Here is a 21,157-nt window from a genome sequence, read left to right on the forward strand (position 1 = left end):
CAGCAGCAGAATTATCTAGCTGCACTTCACCATTCAGAGACATCCTTACTCCTAGAGAAGCACCACAGGAGCTGTCAGTTTGGCAGGTCCATGGCTTATACATGAGCTCTGAACAATAGTCAAGCAGTGCAGCACTGTCTTAAACCATGTGCAGAGAGGAACAGATAATTATCTTTTTATGAAGCTATTGACTCTAGACAGCCTGCCAACTATAGTAACAATAGATGTGATTTCCTCAAGCACCTGTATACCTCCTTTGCAGGCACGGACTCATCAGCCTGTCACTTAATTGAAGAGAATGGAAAAAAATAGTTGGAACCTCTCCAAAGACAACAGGTAAGGGCATGACTTCTAATGACTAGTAACCTGAACCAGGTTTCAATTGACCAAAAACTTCTGTAGAGTATCCCTTGCTTAGATGGCACCAAGCTGCCTGCACTACAGACCAGTTGTTCCATTGGTTACATAGTTTGGCAGTAGTCTAATGATAGATACTGTATTTGAAGGAGGAAAAAATTAATTTTCTTGAGAACTGCCAGAGGAAAAACATTACATCATCAGAAAAGTAAAATAAATCACTCATGATTTTCAGCCAACCAGTGAAAAAACTCAAAGGCATAAATGTAATGAACTGAGTAACACTGAAACATACACGTAAGATACATTTTAGTGCTGTTCACAGACCTAAGCAAAAAAATCCCAACAAACCCATAAACTTTCTGAAGCCTTTTTAATCCATATGGTGTGAAGAGGACAGCAAGAAGCAGTACAGCCCTTAGCACTGCATGCATTCTGAAGTCTAGGAAAGCCCTTTCCCTTTAATGAGGTTGGTCTGCCTTAGTGCTAGAAGAATGGGCATGGGTACTTTAAATGAACTAGCGTGAGATGCCCAGGGAGGTAGCAATGTGGAAAAGACCCACCATGTACCAGTATGACATGAGTCCAGTGCTCATGTGTCCAGGGAGCTCTGGCGATAGGGAGTGAGGGAGAGGAGCATCTTCAGTCATTGTTGTGACAAAGCCTCAATAAAACACAGGCTCGTGCAAAGGCCCCTGATGGGGATGATGTACTTGTAAAACATTTACATTTTCAGCAGAATGTTTCTAATTAAACTCAATTGGTTTGCATACCTGCTGGGAGTGACTGCTCTGCACCTCATCTGCCTCTCCTACTTAAGCACAAAGAGGATGCAACTGCCTAAGCTACCACATAGCAGTGTGTTCCTTTTGTGCACTGACAGTAATTGAGAAAATGGATGGAAACAGCTGTGGTTTGTGTTTGCTACTGTTCTAGGAAGTGCTTTCTTTCATCTTTATTTCCTCCCCCCCCTCCCGAGCGTAGGATTGCTGAGGTTTTACAGCCCTTTTGTGACAGGGGGGGGATTGACAAGGCTTTGTGCAGTTTCCCAACTGTAAGGCATCATGATGGATGCTGATAATAAACTCCTCAGGACTAAGGAAAGTACCTGTACAGATCCCAAATACAATCAGATCGATGGGGAAAGGACGGTATTGAAGCATGTTAGTAGTTATGCTGAGGCAGAACAGTCAGCTGTCTTATTGAAGCTTATTGAATGCTTTTTAGCCTGCCTTATGAGCACAGCCTGACTTAACCACTTTAAGAAAGGGCTTCACTGATACTGTGTTATACCATCTGAGGTATTTATGGTTTTACCCAGAAAGGTCTAAGACAACCAAGCCTTCAGAGAAAGCTGCTGAAATTGTGTGGGCAATCAGCAGGATTTCTGGTTTGTGATTGCTGTTCTAGGCTCTCTTTCTGTGTCTTTAGGAAGCCAGCACTTGTCAGCGAGATGTAAGCCACGCCTCAGAAGAATACTTGAATGTATTGGCCTTGTTGCACTGCAGCATTGCCTTGCTGTGAAATGAGAAAAATGCATTTACTGTGCTGTGGCAGCAGGTCAGCATCCCAAATGTTCTCTCCTCCAACAAGCTCACTGGGTCAGAATAATTCTGTTTTGGATTGTACAGGACAGTCTCCTGGGTAACACACTCCAGAGCAACGCTCGGGGGGAACACGCCCTTGAATACAAGGCAGTCAATGAGATTTATAATTACTGTTTTTTACATCCTCGTTCATTCAGGCAGGAAAGGACACTGCTGAAGACATCTCAAACAAGAGAAGCGATAGATTTGCAGCTACAAAAATAGTTGTTGCTAATATGATTTGAAACCTGGATGGCAGAAGGTGCTCTTCTGTCCCCCGTGCTGTCTAGTTTAACACAAAAAAACAAGCACAGACCGGTATTAAACTCAGCCAGCAGTAGGGTATAAAATTCCAACTTCAGCTACCCTCTCTCAGGGAAGGGAATGTAAAATCCACTCTGTACCACCAAAATTTTCTGATTGCATGAAGCAAGGTCTTGGCTCAGGGACAGGCTCCAGCTGCCCCTGTAGTGATAATGACCACCCTCCCTCTGGGTGCTGAGCACAGGCAGGCTCCAGCTGCATTTTCACACACGCCATACCCGACAATTGTCTGAACACGGGGCTGTTCATGCTTCTGGGATGACAAACTGAACCTATAGATGTCTCATCAACAGCAAGCTCCGTGCGGAATGTGTTTTATTTTCAGAAAAGCCCAGAGGTGAAAAAAAATAAAATCTCCTGGTACAGTTTATCTGATGCTTTGTTTTTGAGCGTCCTTGATGCATAACAGCATGCTATCATCTCTAAAGATTAAAAACAATCCCTTCTTATTGCTCTGCTGGGTATTTTCAAAGAAATTAATGCAAAGATGAAAACAAAGAAAAACACTGCTCAATGGCTCTGCAGAGATCCTGGGCCTCTATAGTTTCAGGTAGTCTGGAGACAATTTTAGACACCATGGACCTCTCAAATCCTTGGCTACAGCTCCACTGAGGACATGTTGGCAAAACTTCAGTAGCTTTAATGGGGTGAGGCTGGTTGAGGATTTTCAATATCATCTCCATTATATGTTTTTTTAGGGTATAGCTTAATTAGGATCTAGAGCTTATCATGTGCAATACTAGATTTTCATTCTTTTTTAAACTGGAGCTTCAAGTTAAATATTAACACCTTTGTTCAGGCTTGATTTAATAAAAATTCAGAGTAGCTAGGTTGTTTTTTCTTATGTTAAGGTCTGGGTTTTTTGGTGGCCTAAGTCACTCTATCATGACTGCAGGATTAGGGCCCAGAATCGCAGAATTAAATGCAGTATAAACTGAGAGAGCCTCAGGCAGTCATGAAGGAACAGTTCAGCTCGCTTCAGTTAACATGTCTTTTGCTTTTACCCACTTGGCTTTATTGTTCAGAGTATCTGGCCCAGTATGAGAATAAAGTCCCTCCCCCAGCCCCCCATTCTGCTTCCAGCCTCTGCTGCTGACTAGTTCTGATGAACAGTTGGAGGAGGTTCTTAAGGAGAAATCTGTTGTGACACTGCTGCACCCAAGGAAAGTCTGAAAAGAGAATTTTTTTATCTTCACTCCTCCTGTGGCACTAGCTTTGCTCAGACTGAAAAATACTTTGCAGGTATACTTGAGGGTTTAGCTTTTAAAGGCTGGGCAAACTCATTCACAGGATCACTTGCAAGACAAACTAAGTCCAGACAGATCTAGCATAAAATGCTTGTGCCAACCACATGATGCAGAAATTGATTTAGGGGTGCTGGTGGTATGGAGGATAGCAGGGATAATGTTGAATACAAAACCATGATCTGTTTCTGATGAACAGCCCTCCAGTGAATTGTATCATAATGCATAGGAAGGAAGCCTCAGTAGGTCATGTTCAGATTGTACCTGCTGCACAGTTTCATTTCATTTTTTGAAATATCTCTTTTACGTTTAAATTAACTTTATACCTGCTATGCACTGGCCACCTGCTTTACTGCAGTTGAAGTTTGTTCTAAAGTCTGTATGCTAGCTGGGTGTTGAAACTGCCCTCAAGTTCTTGGATAGTAATACATAAAAAAAACCCACCTCCCATGGCTCTCCCTCCTCATCTTTAAGGTGTTGGACTTCTTGTTTACTAAATACTTTGCACTTGTTAACCTTGGCCATCCCCTATCTTTTGTTTTAAGGCCAGGGTTGCTGACCCAAACCATTGTTAGTTGCTTGCTTGTGGTGTAAGAGCACTAGCAGAAGCACTTAAGATGTACAATATCACAGAAAGCCAGTTGTTTTAAAGGCTACCTTTTACTCTTCTCCTTCAAATGGGGATTACTGGAAGCACAGTAGCTTTGTTTGTGATAGTTGCTTTTACCTCTTCCCTGGTTTACCTCTTGAAGTGCCGATTTCCCAACATCCTGGAGGAGCTGTGGAAGCATCACGTTCTTGTGTTTTGTGCAGCAAGTAAGGGATAGTAATATTTAAGCATGGTCTGTGTGTAGCAGTGCCAGCCAACTGGGGAAGGGGGTGGCATCCACACCTACACAGCTGCTTCCCTAACCCCCTTCCTTGAGAACAACAAACCTTACCTAACATCTCAAGCCTAGGTAATGTTAAAGACATAAGTTTTTCTTCCTTGCCCCAAGCACTGGGATATGCTTCCATAGGTACCGAAAAGCCATAATAATTCCATGTAATTCGCAAGTTTTCAGTTTTCACCATCAGCTCTGTGGTATCTGAGCAAGGGAGCTTCTAAAGGGAGCTTCTTCTAAAGGGAGCTCTCTTCTAATATGAGAAGCAGAGAAGCAGTCCCTCTGGTTCTTCTCAAACTGTGACAGGCTCTGTGACTACTGAGATGGAAAAAGTTTGCAAGTTGTCTAGTTCTAAGTATGCAAAAATAGTAGGGCTGCACTCACAACAAGGCTGCTCTTCTGTCCCTGTTTGATGCCAGTTTGTGAGAGTGAAACAGGGTACTGCAAAACTATCAAGATTTGATCTATTTACAGAATTTCAGTTGTACGAATTTGATTTGAAAGGGTTTGCACTACATGTATATCTCATGACTTGTCACAGCTGCGCTGACACAACATTATGTGAGCATTCTTATTCCAGAGACTAGCAGATATTCCAGAGATACTGATAAAATCACAGAGTAGAGCTGACCAAGCTAAAAATAAATTTATAAAACATAGGCTGCCTTTTGGCTCAAGGATCTTACATATGCACCATTTTTACTTTGTGATGCTGCTATTTTCAATGCTTTTGTTTAATATCTGCTGGTTTGGGAAAGCTGCTTTTAAACAATGGGTTACTTCCAAACCATTTCCTTTGATTGTTCTTCATTCACTATTCAAAGTAAGAGATTAGTTACAAAAGGTATATCCTTTCAGTCTGTCTCTCTTGCTGTGTCAGCCAGCAAATAATATATATAATAGAGAATTCCTCAGAGAATGCAAGATCTATGAACTTAGAAAATCTCCTAACCACTGGTGACTATGGTGATACTTAAAGAAAAGTAATTTGAAGGTACAGAAATATGAAAAAAACACTTATGTCAAATACTTGCACAATCATTTATTATTAGTGAAAAGCAGTTCTGAGCTTTCAAGGTTGCTTGTTTGACCTATTTGTGGTATTCTAGGAACAACAGCAAGGAATCCTGAAGTGAAGGTTTCTGCTCCTAAACCCCGGAAATCTCCAGGGCTTGTACATTTTATCAGTCTCTCTCTACATTTGTTTACTTTTGCTCTCATGACAAGACACTTTTCAGGCAAACAGGATACCAAACAGTCCATGAACCCAGTGCCGAGGATACTGCAGGCAATTTTGCTCTTAAAGGGCATGAAATATGTGCAGAATCTCTTCCTCTCACTGAAGCCACAAGAAGAACTTGTATCTGCTTTTACCCGTGAAGCCTGTCCTGAACTATCCTCATGTTCACAATCTCAGCTGAGAAAAAAAATTTAAAAGCTTTGCTGTCTGGCTCGATGTTAACAAGTCCACACATTTTCCTACTGCATCAAGCTTTGAGCCTCACAATGCAGTGTGGGGCCATATATGACTTTAGAAATGCCTTACTGTGGCATTTGTTTAGTTTGACCGCGCTTCATTTGTCAGCATTAGCCACTCCCGTGCTGTGCCGAGCTGCAAGTGACAGCCTCAAAGAGGTCACCGCCTGCCAATGGGGGGCAAAAATTGTAACTAGAGACTCAGAAACGCTACAGCTTTTGTTTAGATGCAAGAGAATAATACTGCTCTCTTATTCAAAACCATGCAATCCCACAGAAGTGCCAAACTTGCAGGCCATTAGCTGCCCTGGGGAACACCGCCCAGGGAATATTTACAGAAGGATGAAGCTAACATTTCTCCTTTTTTAAAAACATAATCACGATCTCAGTGCTCCTTGAGAAATTCTTTTAAATGCAATTTTTAGTTCACCCTTTGCTACCAATGAGGTTTGGCCATGTGGGCACGTTATGCTCACATGTGCTGAGCGAGTGCTACATTTCAGCCCTACGCAGCCTCTTCAGTGCTGGTTCATGTCATGTTCAATGCAGGTGTTAAGCTCTGCAATACACAGATTGGCTTGACACGTTGTGGAGAAAAAGTGGGGGAACTGTTGCTTGTAACACAAGCAGAGACAGGGACCACAAGGATAAGCTTACCACTAAATGGCAACGGTGTTTGCCGTGCTAATAGATGGAGCAGCAGCTTTTCATGACCCCCAGGGTTAAGAGCCCCAGTGTCCTGGCTTGAGCTCGTAACCCTGGAGGTCATGAAAATTTGAGCCTGTTAAAGCAGCTGACGCTACATTTCACAAACCTTTGAGTACACACACACCCATTCATTTACTTCCCTGCTGTAGGCCACGGAGGGTGCCAGAACCTTTCCAGCAGCCTGCTGGTTTACAGACAAACACGGAAAGCAAAAAATCACGAGGTCACACCAGGGTCCCTCCTACTAAAAGTGCCTTACTCCAACAGCTTTCCAATGAGTACTGATTTCCCAACAGGCCTAATTTTATCACATTTCTCTGATTTTGCTCATGTTGCCTTGGGCAATACCATTCCTTACTGTCCACAATGTGGAAAAAAATACTGAACACTGTCTGGCTTTTTGTACAAAGGGCTCTGCGGGTTACTGAAAAATTCAGAGTTGATACCAAAATCTCAGCATAACTCAGAGATGGCAGCTCTGTATTTCATTTAAGCACTGAACAAACTTAATGTTTTACTTATTCTGGCTGAAGTCTTACTTGCTGTAAGCGATCATTATGAGTGACTCATCTCTGGCCCTTAATGATGAAGGTCTTGCTTGGCCCTTCAGTGCCCCAGTCTCACTGGAGCCTTAAGGAAAATCACATTTGCTGAACAGTGAGATCTTGCACCTGGGATGGAATAAGCTCATGCAACTGTACAGGCTGGATGCCAACAGGGCATCAGCTCTACAGAAGAGAACTTAGGGATGCTGGTGGGCAACATCTGAGGAGGAGTCAGCAGGGCTCCCATGCAGCGCTGAAGGTGAATAGCATACTGTGCTGCATTAGGTAATACATCACAGCAGGCTAAAATAACCATTCTATTTGTCATTTGTGAGACAGGATCTGGAGTGCTGTCACCAGTTTTGGGTTCTCCAGTATCAGAAAGATGATGGCAAATGGGAGAAGGGTAGGTGGAGGGCCACTGAGATGCTGGGGGCATCATGCTATTATGAAGAGTCAGAGACAGAAGCATATATCCAGCTCTTCCCTCTCCAGGCTAAGAAGGTATCCTATAGCCATCTTCAGGTACCTGATGGGTGAGTGAAAAGAGACAGGACTAAACTTTTCTCAGAAGTGCTTAGTTGCAACAGATTAAGGTGCAGAGAGGAAAATTCTAGTTGATTTGCTCTTAGAAGAAATTCCTCACATGGAGTGGCGCAACATCAGAATGTGGGCCCAGAGAGGTGACAGAATTTCCATCCTTGGAAATACTCAAAGCTCAGCTTGACATGGACCTAAGCAACTGGCTCTATATTTGAATTTGGCCCAGCTGCAGGAGGAGGGACCAGATGACCTCTAGAGGAAAGGTCCTTTCTCACCTAAATTCTTTTATGATTCTAATGTGCCTCATGACACGTGCACTAAGATATTAAGCGCACTTAATATATCATCACTGGTATCAGGTATCATCAAGGCTTTCATCAACTGGAACACTGCCGAGCTGACTCAAATACTGTACATCTCGTCTAAATGCAAGTAAAAAGGCACATGACAGTTTCTGAGTATCTCAATTAGCTTTTTACCATGCATGTTGACATTCAAAATTAGCTGACTTGGAGGCCTGTTCCCCACTCATTTCTGAGCTGATACTGAGCTTGCCTGGTTTGTTGTAAAACTCAGTAAGGCTCACAAAGTAAGGCCCTCCTTCAGAGTCACATTAACCACAGTTTGGATTTTGGGGGAATCAAAGCAAAGCCCACACAGTACTAACCTAATGAATCAAACCTTAAAAGACTGTTGTTCCTGAGTAAAGCAGCAAACCTCAGCTACAGCTCCACAGACCTGCCTCTTCTTTTACTGCTCTGCTCCTAGGATGCAAGAGGAGCAGTGGGCAGTGATGCCTCTCTCACATTGGTGTCTGTTATTGTAACGCTAAGTGCTAGCTCCTATCACCCCCATAATCCTGTCTGGGAAACTCTGCTACAGCCTTTACATTACCTTTGCTTAGTCAATGCTGACAAATAAAAGCATAAAAAAATAATCTTCACTGTACAGCTTGGCACTACTGAGATGCTGCCATGTTACAGCTGACTTTTATTTGCACTCTTATGCTGGTGACAATCTCAGAAAGCAGATATAGCCTGGTAAGTGAGGCAATCATAAACCTGATGTTTTTATGAACCTAACCTTTGTATTAAAATGAATGCTGAACAAGTGAATGCAAGAAATGAGAGAACTGGGCTAAATATGAAAAATAACAATGCAGTAATTTATCTGGAACAAAACAAAGTAATTTCACCTCATTTCCTGCTTCAGGTCATGCTCCAGATACTGTCTCATGTGACTAATCTGAAGGGGTATAGGATCTATAGGATCTAGGATTGCACAATCCACGAGGCAATGCAGAGCAGAAGCCTAACAAATGTGGCTCTGCACACTGACCTGGGAGAAGTCCCTCTCTCTGGGCAACAGGTGGAGAGTGACCAACACATCTACCTAAGCTAAAAGCTGAGAGCTAGGCAATGTGAATTTTCACCTATGACTTAGAAGAACTGAAGGGAGTGTGTTAAGAAGGAAGGGCCAATATATTTTCAGTTGTGCCCTGTGCTAGGATGAGGGGCAATGAATGCAAGCTAGAGCACCAAAGTTCTACCTCAATATGAGGAAGAACTTATTTACTATAAGGGTTATGGAGCATTGGAACAGGCTGCCCAAAGAGGCTGGGGAGTCTCCTTCTCTGGAGACTTTAAAGACCCGTCTGGATGCATTTCTGAGTGATCCGCCCTAGATTCTGTGGTGGGCCTGCCCTGGCAGAGAGGTTGGACTCGATGATCTCCAGAGGTCCCTTTCAACCCCTAACACTCTGTGATTCTGTGAAAATGGAATTGCCACCTCAGACTCTCAGAAGGAAAGAAGTATAAAAGCCCATTGTTTTGGTTTTTTCTTACAAAGCTGATGGCTATTAAGTAAAGCATGACAGAAAAATTACTACCTACTCGACTTCCAAAAATACTAGTATTGAGGACCAATTTAGGCAAACATTATATTCAACAATGCCAGTGAGCTGCATGACTCCAGAGATCAACCACAAGACAGAGATGCTCAGGCCTGTTTCCGATTAAGCAGTTCCCAGTTGGTATGCTGTGCCCAATGACTGTCTCCAGCCCATGCCCTTCCTGATGGAAGAAAGGCTCAGCTAACTATGCTGGTCATAAATCATGCCACTGAAAGGTGATTAGCTTGAAAATCCCCTGTTGTTCTGTCAGGAAGCCATACAGAAGAGTTGCAAATCCATTAAATTACATCTTGCAGATATGTATCTAAGGAGAATACATGGCATTTGGTGATCTATGGCAACTACTGTGTTATACCTTCAGACAGCTTATACGACAAGTATCTCTTCCCAAATTAACATTCTTGCCATCTGATTCTCATTAGCCTCACTTGACTGTTCCATTAATCTTACATTTTTCCTCCCAAGGGATTAACATTGATTTTTTTGTCTTGCACACACACAGGAAGGTCATACTGTTTCCTACAGGGTGGATTCATTCAATAAGGAACTACGGTATTAAGCCTGACTTGATGCTATTGTCAATAGAGCTGAGCTGCCACAATGCTGCTTATTTTTAAGAGAATGTCAATGCAACTCTCCCAAGTCCATCTACATCCATCATTCCACTCCATGATACACACAAGCCACTTGACAACTCATTAAAAATATATATAAAAAATGGAGGTCAGGGCTGTGTTCCAGGGAAGCCCTACTAACATTCAAACTACACCTTTAATTTAAAAAATAATAAAACTCAAAATAATTACAAAATGTTTCTGGGAATTGAGTTCCTTCAGCAGAAAAAGGAAATTGGAAGGCAGGAGAGCAGGTGGGCCTGCAAGACATTTTAAGCTGGACACTCTAGGTTTCAGGTCACATGTGAAGACAGTATGAACTTGGTCACTTGTGGTCTGGGCAGGGAGGTCTGCGTGCCTAAACGGGCAAGCACTGTCTTGAGCTTCATTAAATTCTACCTACAGGGACCTTCAGGGCTGCCCACTGCCTTCCTCATAAATTGATCAAGCTCCAGTATCAGAGGGGTCATACTGTTCTTCCCACATCTTGTCCTGGAAGGCTGCTCCCGAACCTCTCTGCATCGATGTCTGGGAACCCTCTTCAATCTTCAGCACCAATTTAAAGCAGGTAAAGCTGCATCCTTTAGTTGATTCAGCTTTTGTCTCCCTGCAGCATTCAATAGTTGTTTCCACACATACCTGTAGTTGGAAAACGTCCACCCCCTTCCCAGTCTTTGTTTTGCTGCCCTGACAAGTCAAGCACTCTCTTGTCCATATGTGACCGTCATAGGTGGTTTGGGGTTTTTCCCCTGCTCTTTTTCCAGCTGGGGCTTCTCTCTCTTGAGCATTTTTGCAAAAACTTAGGCAAAAGTCACATGAGCAATATTACACAGCAGCTCTTTGATAGCCTTGGAGCTTTCCAGAAGTATGGGAAGGATGAGAGGAAAGGAGTAAGAGGAGTATTTTCAGCACATAAAAAATAAACAAGTTTAGATGTCACAAAGAACAAAGAGGAAATGTGTATTAAGTTCCTGCCTCAGGAGTCAAATTTTCCAAAGTGCTGAAGAGCTCCTCCCAATTTCTTGGTCCTGGATTGTTTGTTCTATTGTTTTCAGACAATGAAACAACCTTCTGTTCACTTTCAGATTCTTTGTAGTGAATGCTACCTTTCTTGGATAAAATAGCAAATAAATACCATAAATATCCCAGAGCCTTCTGGTGAAAATCAAAGTTGGGCTCATCTACTACAGAAATCTATAAGGCAGAGAGGGATGGAAAAGGAAGATGCAATCTGTTGAACAACTAATGTAAGAGAAAAGGTGTGATTTCACCTGTCTCTGGCTGGCCAGAGCCTTGCCTCAGTATTTTAAAGTAAGCAGCATTCTTCTTTCTGCTGTGTCTTCTATGTCCCTTCTAATTCTTTCCCCTCCCCTTCTCTCTTACACACCCATAGTTCTCCAAATATACAGGAGAAATGAAGTGCATGGAATAGAAAAAAAAACTGAAAAAAAATTGGTAGCAGCATATAGGGATTTCCCCATATCAAGGGAAAACTTATGGGGCTGGCAAAACTCTTAATATGTTTTGTACTATCAGAGTAGTCCAAAAATATCCTGCTGGAGACTAGGACTTTGCAAATTCATCCTTCAGTGTTTTCTTGTACACTCCTTATTAGGTAGACCTAAGACAGTCCCAGAGTCTGCAGCTCTCCAAGCTGCATCACAGATTACGTCACTAGTCTTCCTTTGGGTTGCTAGAATCTCCTGTTGCCTGTCACTATTTCTTAATTAAGAAAGGAGGAAGAAAAAAAAAAAAAAGGCACTTTGTTCAAGGTTACTCCATTTTCGGAAAGGCTCATCACGGCTGCCTACTCGAGTGCTTTTTCTACCTTAAGGTCTGTCATGTCTCTCTTAAAAATCCAACCCCCTTCTCACCCAGGGAAACTGCAGAACTGAACCGGTCCAAAGATGTTCTGCTTGCATGGAATTTGCAGAGCAGAAGGATTCGTTCACTGTCAGAGAAAGGAAGCACCCTCCCTCCCTCCCCCCCTGCAAAAAGCTATTTTTTGCAGGCGTTGTCATATCTTATCCCCAGGAAGAGAAGAGGGCTGTGCTAGAAAGCCCTCAGATTCGCATTTGCTCCTGTTTACTCTGTCCTTCACAGCCCTGCTGCGACAATTTATCAATAGAATGGAGGGCAAGGCACAACACACAGGCAAGGCAGATTCCTCTAATGATTACAAACCTTTGAGAGACGAAGAAACAGTTCACAGATCTGCCTTCTAAATCCCACTCCCACCGCAATAATGTTTTCGTCGCTCCTTACATTTAGGGACATAAGGGTACTCAGAGCTGTAAAGCACTTCCTTTGTGCTGAGCAGTCGCAGCACTGTGCCCAAAATAATTTGTGGTCCAAAAGCCCAAACGAATAATAAAGCACCACAGGAATCAAGACATATAATTAGAATAAATAAGATTTTGTGCTTACAGAGCGCCTGTCATCTGCAAGTATGCGCAGATATTAATTAAGCTCTACAAACCCCAGATGAAGTAGATGAGTAGCTTCATCCCTGTTTCACAGAGGTTTAGAGTACAGTGTGACACATAATCACAGCTGAAAGTGCAGCGGAGCTGGCGGTGCCGGGGATGGCGAGAGCCAGGGCTCCACCTCGTCTCCAGCCCTCCGCGCTGAATTGTCTTCCATGGAAAATGACTGAGTTGCAGATCTTTGCTCTCCGGAGGAGGAAGGACCCACCCTGTCGCACAACAGCAGCAAAGCTCTAGCCTGAAGTGTTCTGATAAAACAGCATGAAGGGCTGCTCAGCTTGGGAAGAGAAAGCAGGAGCTCACTCGCCCTCATGCATTTGCTTTGGGTCCTTTTGAAACACCAAGAGATCGTCCCTGCCATCAGCATCCTCCACAAACAGCCCTAGTAACACAGCTCGTGGCTTCTTAGGCTTGGAGGACATGACACATGTAATACCTTAAGTACTTTAATCTGCAATGTTAAGTTTTTATATTTCTATTTCTGTGCATTTTACTATGTTATAACTCAGAAGCCGCAGCAACTTAGGATCACGCAGACACAATGGAATTAAAAACTACAGTCAATACGTACATCAAAACTTTAAAACCTCTCTTGAAGCAGATTTTACATACAGAAATTCTGAATAAGAAAAATAAATCATAAACACACCTGACAGTATAAAAAAAATTTAAATAATAAACTCAATGCATATATGTACTTAAGAAAAAAACTTTTAAAAATAGTCTTACTAAAAAGCTTCAATTGTTTTGTATGTCAAAGAACAGTTAGAAATTAGTTTTGCTGTCATCTACTGAAATTCAAGCTCTTATGACAGCGAATTCTTAAAGATTCCCCTTAAGTATTTAAGTAGGAGCCATGATAAGGAAAAATATTCTCAGTATCACAACTGTCCACTTAATCAAAATTACCCAGACCCTAATTCTGCTTATTACCTTTACCAAAACAAGAGCAAAGGAGCATTAAATGCAGCAAGGAAGAAGTATCTCCAGAACAGATTAAAACAGGTAGCTCATTGTATCTCCAGATACAATTATCCACCTAATTGCACTCAAGACAAATGTGCAGTTTTCCTAACTACAGGGAGATACATTTTAATTGTGATGTTCCATTCTCTGTACACAAATACAAAATGAACAAGAAATGTCTCTAGAAAATGGAAACAGATGATGGCACCCTTACCTACAAAACAACAAATAAATTGGATAAACCATGGATATCAAGTAGCTCCTTAGATGATAAATAACTCTGATAATGTGAAAACTCTGCTCTTTTTTCCCCATATTTTAGCATAGAAAGCATTCCACCTTCAGCTTTTAAGGTAAAAATGCTTTTAATTAGGGTCCTAGCTACCTTACAAAACATACAGACCTTGGTATGATTAAGTTATGGTAATTTACCCACACTGAGAATCTGCCCCATGATTTATATGATTACTTCATGGCAGCATGAAACGAATCCCCCAGGAAGTAACACATGTCATCCTTAAAAATATTAAGCAATCAAGCCATGGTTTTATTATGTGAATGGATGCCTTTGAAAACAAGGATGCATGCACCATACTGTGAGGTAAAATGAAATAAATGAACAGAAATAATTCATTTCCATGTTCTAATCAGTGGAAACTGTAGTCTTCAAATTATCCTGATGCTACCGAATGCGAGTCTGGAGACAATAGGTTGACTCTCCTACTAAAAGGAACATGAAATTGCATCCTAAGTACACAATGAAGGCCAAATTAAATAGTCCAAGACTCTTTGTGAAGTCTCTTTCTTTTTATTGAGCCCTTGCATCCAACTGAACAATTAAGAGAAGAAGATTTAAACAAAGCATCATACAGTTTTTAAATGCTCAAATCTAATAAAAAACAATGTACTCATCTTAGGCAAAAAGAACATTATCTATACAAAAACCTGCTCTCAAGCAAGCTCTTCAGCTTCTAACATTAGCAGCAGAGAGCAGTTTGTGTTGCAGCAGCTAAAAGGATGTCACTGGCAAGCCAAATTAAGAGTATGTATCAAAGACTAGAACTGCATGCTCACTGGCTGTGTTGTATTCACAGACTAGGACACAGACATCTCTGCAAGGACCTGAGACAACACCATTACATGGCTCACCGCTATGATAAGTCACAATCCATTAATTAGAGATGCTGACTGCTGAGAAAAAATCCAGCCCCTACAGGCAGGAGGAGATGCAAACAGAGCTGTGGTGACATGATCACGTTAATACAAAGTATTTGAAATACAACATTGTATTTATATAAACATTTACATATGTAACCATCAGATGAGTAGAAAACCATGGGACTGACAGGTTTTTTTAACACTGAGTCTACAACACTGCACTTGAAGCTAAGCTAATTTTTCATAAGTGCATTATTTGCTTTAGCATCCTTGTCTTAAAAAGAACTGCAAGAAGTTCAGAGAGAGGCAATGGTAATAATGAAAGGAATGGGAGTGATTCAATGATAAGACACCTATGAAATCAGTAATGGGAGGTGGGATGAATAAGAACAACGTGCATGAGCCTGGCTAGGAAGAGCTGCATTGAAAACACACAAAATTCGGCAGTTCTTTGTATAGCAGAAAGCAGACCTGTGGGTCTCTTTGCCAATGAGTACTGTGAATGCTGAAAGCGAACACAAGCTCCAGACAAATTCACGAAAGAGAAATCCACTGACAATTACTAAGCATGTAGAAAATCTACTTCATGACGTCCCTGAGCTATGTCATTACCTTAGAAGTATCATGTATGCCTGCCCAGCTCTCATTCTTTCCTAGGCACCTCCTTATGCTGCTGTTGGAGAGGACTAGTTAAACCTCTGCTCTGACTCAGTACAGTCACGCCTCTGTTATGTTTAATATCTACTTGAAGAAAAAAATCCTGGTATTCAGATTCACTTTGGGGAGATGACTAGATGGAAAGCAGCTTTGTTGAAAAGGACCTGGTAGACAACAAGCTGGCCATGAGCCAGCAATGTGCCCTTGCAGCAAAGGCAGCTACTGGTAGCCTGGGCTGCATTAGGAGGAATGTTGCCAGCAGGTTGAGGGAGGTGATCCTTCCCCTCTACTCAGTACAGGTCAGACCACACCTGGAGTACTGTGTCCACTTCTGGGCTCCTCTGTACAAGGAGGACATGGACACACCAGACAGAGTTCAGCGAAGGGCCTCTGGGATCCTTAAGGCACTGGAGCATGTATCATACAAGGGAGAAACCAAGAGAGCTGGGGCTGTTGAGCCTGTAGAAGAGAAGTCTCAGGCAGACCTTAGCAATAGGGTGAAAATACCTGATGGTAAGGTGTAAAGAAGATGGAACCAGACTCTTCCTAGTGGTACCCAGTGACAGGATGGGAACAAATGGAAATATAAGCAAGTCTATTTAAACATGAGAATAAGCTTTATTGATTTTAAGGGTGGTCAAACAACGGATCTGACTGTCCAGAGATGCTGTGGAGCAGCCATCCTTGAAGATACTCAGACCCCAGCTGGAGATGGTTCTTGGTACCCTGCTCTAGATGAAGCCACCAGAGCAGCAGGATGGACTACATGATCTCCCAAGATCCCTTCCAACCTTAACCATTCCATGATTCTGCTATTAGGCTGATACCTCCAAAACTGCATTTACCATGGAAACTCCTCCAAAAAATAACTAGGCCTGCCTGGGGAAAGGCCAAAATCTACACTAATCTCAGAAAACAAGGGTCACAAAACTGCCTATAGTCAATTTGTTGGCCCACCTTAGGTGACTTAAACTCAGATGAATGGGAAGCTTGTTTTTCCAGCTTCAGTTGGAAGGTACTGTATGACTATAAAGCCCTTAGTATGGCTGCCAATCTTTTTTTTTGTGGTTTTGTGGTACAGATGACAGTCTAAGAAAAAACAGAACTCTGATGATTACTACAACCAGTGTTACCTGCATGTTCTACTTGACTTAATTATAGAACAAAACAAATACATTTTCATTAGATTATGTTCCATCCATTTATGTAGCCACAACAGAACACAGAAGACTGTTCCAATCTACACCTTCAGAAAAACTCACCGAACAAAACTCCATATGTATTTTGCTTTGTTTTGCTATCAAGTATAGGGATAAAGTAGTGCAGACAGCTATATGGCATCCTGATAACAACCTTATCATCCTTGCCCCAGCCTTCAAGAGAAGTGAGGAATCATCACAATCTTCCACTGCAATCAATAAGACTCAAGTATGAGTCAAGTAAATATTTTTTCTTTGTTTTTATGTTTTGTTGTTGTTATTAAAGCTGGCACAGTGATGGAGATGTCCTTCACTTTTAAGGACACAATTCTCTTCTTCCCTGAATTAAAACATGTTGAGAACTGCTCTAACTCAACCAAGTGCTACGTGAGATGCATGATGGGCAGAAGCCTTCTGAATATCTCAAAGTTTTTAGTTTATCTTGCATCATTATAAATGGAGCTTTAGGACTCAAATCTAACATGCTGGCATTGATCTTCTCCTTCTCTGAATCCAAAGGGATATTCCTCTGAATCAAAAGGGATAATGGTACTGAATGCACTGTGGCTGGGAACTAGCAAACTTCAATGCCTTTCTCTAGTGACATAGGGGTAGGTGGATTTGTGTATTGCTTTATAGGGAGGTGTCATCTGCCCTGGCTTATATTTTCTGACTTGGTTGGGCACATGTCAGTTTTGCTATCACCATCCCAAAGCTGTGTATATCATGATGTTATATAACCAAATTTGGTACATACTGAAAGAACTAAGCCATAGTTAGAAAGTGCTGTCGGAGACAAGCTTCTAGCATGGCTGACTAGTCACAGTGTAAGACAAGGGGATATGGGCTAAGCTCTTGTTTCTGGACCAGTGAAGATATCTACTCAATAGAAACTCTATCAGCCCCCCTGGGAGGGATGAGTGCTCTATGACCTTTGCAAGCAGACCCCAGAATGAGCCTGTGAAAGGGAAGAAGAAGAAAAGAACAGGGCTGTTCTAGTAAAGGAAGGAAGATGGAAATGAGTGACACAGAACAAGGAGAAATATGGGAAAAAAACCCCAACCTCTAGCAAGTCATATTCCCTGAAAAGAGTTGTGGTTTTACAGTATGTAGTTTCTAAGAGGCAAGCCAAGCTGATCATTTCTGATACAAACAGTTGTCCAACCAAAGGAGTAGCTCCACACCTCACCAGAAGTACTTTGGTACATAAATATGCTCCCAATAGCGCCAAAGAACTGATTCTATGTGTTTTTTCCAAATGAAAATAGAACTCCTCAAAAAACATGCTTCTCTAGATCAGGTATTAGCCAGCAGTACCTTGCAAAGGTCATCGGTGTCTTCTTAATACAGGCTTAAAGTTACTGTGGCATCACTTAGAAACTGCAGGAGTGCTAGGAAGAAGCAGCACAACCATGTGGTGTTTTCAATGTGCCTGTGGTTTGCTTCCCACAGGATCAGATACCTAGTGCCAAGAGCCCCTGCTGTGAAGCACAGCCACCTCCTCAGATGCAGCCAGCACTGCAGTCCTGCTGCATGGTGCTGCACATCCATGCAGCATCGTGCTTTATATGGAAAGCACACGGATTGGACAGCTAATGTGAACACCCGACCGACACAGAAAAACGCAGCCGCTTCCAGCTACGCAGAGAAAGACTTTGTGTTTATTGTGGTGGTGACTCTACCCTGTGTAAGAGTGAAGTTATTGACACCCGATGGACTCGTTCATTGCTAGATCTGTGCCCTTCATTTAAAGCCAGCAACGTTCTTCAGGTTGGAATCTTCCAAATATAGCTCTGACAACCCAGTTCTGAGAACCCAGGGGGAGAGACAAGATACTTTGCTAATTGATGCTGATACACCAGGGAGAATAGGCACTGGCTACAGCACAGTTTTCCCTTAAAGTGGACTAGGTCACTTGGATGCCATTTGCACTAAGTCAAACAATAATTCTCACAACCAGATCCTCTTCCCCTAAATGATTACACATCCACAATAATTTTGCCACAGTGGAAAAACTATGGACTCAAATGTTTGGGGAGACCAGCACTGAAACAGCATGTGTGAATTTAATTTCAGCTCCCTGTGTGTCTCTTGCATAGTTTCAAACCACTTGGAACTAGCTGATAATCTAGTTTGGCCTCTTGCATAATCCAAGACATACATTTCCCTTTGGTAAGGGACTGAATGTACTGTGCTCAAGAACTTGTATTTTTAATAACAGTACAGCTAGAACTTGGCTAATACATACATTTCAGAAAGGCACTCTTCTGATGGCCTTGAGGAGATGCAGAATTTACCACTTGTTAGATTATATCCTCAATTGCATAAAGCCAGTCTTATGTTCTCCATTGGGACCGCTGTCTCATTCAGTACACAGGACAATATCACTTCCCTAGCAGCAATTCAATATTTTATTTTTGCCCTTTTTATTTGATGCATAGCCCTAAAATCCTTGTTTACTGCACATTATTCCAGCTCTGTTCTGAAGGCAGAATGATTAATTTCTTTAGAGGCTTTTTCTATAGTGCTCATCAGATGCTTCTAACTTGTTATGTGCAATTTCCTAGCTTTTGGAAAAGCACACAAAGGAATGTCATTATGTGGCATCCTATAACTACTGCCATGATTCATATCAACAGGGATACACCAGACCTTTGCTATCTTAGCTAACAGGTGTGAACCACAGGCTGCCAGCAGGGCCAAGCTAAAACAGATGAGGCACATGCTTAAGCAAGTGATTTTCACTGATATTTGCTGGCACCAGGATAGGAAGATTCAGAATTTTAAGGAGCCTGCAGGCTATGGAGTAAAAGTACTCTTGCAGATTCATGCTCCTTGTCTCTCTCTAATGACCAACACTTTTAATTCATTGTTTCCAACATACTTACCCCCCTCAGCCTGCTTCCTTAACCCAGTCTTACTATTCCTATCTATCCAGTCCTACCCAGTCTTACCTATCTAATTCTATCTTCTTTTCTGTCTACTCTTATTTCTCTCCTTTGCTATTGAGTTTATCTTTCCTCTTCCCTACATGCCTATGGAATGAGTCTCTGCCCCTAGGTTCCCCATCCCACTGTCTTTTTCCCCTTTTACTCCTATCCCTTGAGTAAGAGATGATGGAGCTTACTGGGGCTTGCGGGGAATGAACATTTACAAGACTCCTTAGAGGTTTTAGAAACACATATCTACTAGGCACATATGAAATGTGTTTTTTAAAGGTTATGACTTGGATAACCTAGGAAGGATTTTCTTAGGGATACTAAAAAGCAGATTAACTTGTTACAAAGACAAGCCATTCCTGACAAAACTTGGAGATACTAAAGCACAGTAAAGATGTCACAGAGGCCTTGAAGGTCTCTTTTTTAGCCTCATTTTCAGAAACAGTTAAGCCATGCTGAGTGAGATTTTCCAAAGTAAATTGGGCCAGAGCAGATGTGCATCTCAGAAATTTTTATTGTAACTGAGTGTAGTTTCAGAAAATTGCAAACAACTGAAATGGGAAGACACAGTATGTGGTTCTGTCCATAAAATAAGGCAAAAATGAAAGCTATTAGTATCAAGTTGGCATCTAACTTGATGGCTGCTCTGGTATCAGTGACTTGACTGAAATCATGACACTAACTGCAAAGAACATCATTCTATCTCACCAGGTTTTTGCCAACTGATTTTGTAAAGGTTGTATCACAGCAACAAATCAGTATTATTGCCTCATATACGCCTGATATGTGCATACCTGTTTTGTAACCTTCTCCTGGCATAGGCACCAGCTATTCATTCACTGGTTTTGTGTTGAACTCATTAATACGAAAAACCTCATCCCTCGCCTATAGGTTCTAATATTATCTCTCAATTTCACTTTACGTTTGTCCTCCTGTGCACTGATACTCCTTCAGTTTTCGAGTTGCCTGCAAACCTCATCAGGATCAAATTTATGTCAGATAATACAAATCTGCTAGCAAAGACAGAAAACAGTCACATGGATATAGAATTCCTGTAAAAGTAAAATTAGTCATGAAGGACTTCTAAAGAGACTAGAGAGATCTAGTCGGGGCTACAGTTAACAAGACACATAATTGATGAAATATGATTTACTGTTGTGATTTTGAAAGAGAAATGAGTTTTGGTTCTCCAGAAAGCTTCTTGTATTATTATTCTTGTCATTACTGTTATTACTAATCTCTAGGCCCTGTGTCTGTAACTAAAATTGTTTTGGGAATGGTACAACAGAAAAAATACTTGCTGGATGGGAGTGTTACCAAAAACCCCCCAAAAAGTGGAGTCACCTTTTCTACAGAAGTTTGGAGCTAAAACAGAGTTTAAGATAACAACAGATTAATCTTATTATAAACTCACATTTTACCTTGATTTGAGTAGACACAAGTCGACAGCCCAAGGTTTACAAACCCATCCATATATATCTATATTCTATAGTTATTTAGTTCAGATCTTTCAAACATCAGTGTACTGCGTATTTAAAATGCGTAACAGTTAGTAGGGA

At 41.7% G+C, this 21,157-nt stretch overlaps 1 protein-coding gene across 1 annotated transcript in view; it reads right to left on the reverse strand.

The window, feature by feature from the left end:
• The window catches only part of TTC7A (tetratricopeptide repeat domain 7A), a 174,177-nt gene that overhangs the window by 17,391 nt on the left and 135,629 nt on the right, over positions 1 to 21,157 (reverse strand). The gene's annotated exons all lie outside the window — the stretch shown is intronic.

Source organism: Chaetura pelagica, unplaced genomic scaffold (genome assembly GCF_000747805.2).
Source record: "Chaetura pelagica isolate M959 unplaced genomic scaffold, ChaPel_1.0 scaffold13, whole genome shotgun sequence".
NCBI classification, from domain to species: domain Eukaryota; kingdom Metazoa; phylum Chordata; class Aves; order Apodiformes; family Apodidae; genus Chaetura; species Chaetura pelagica.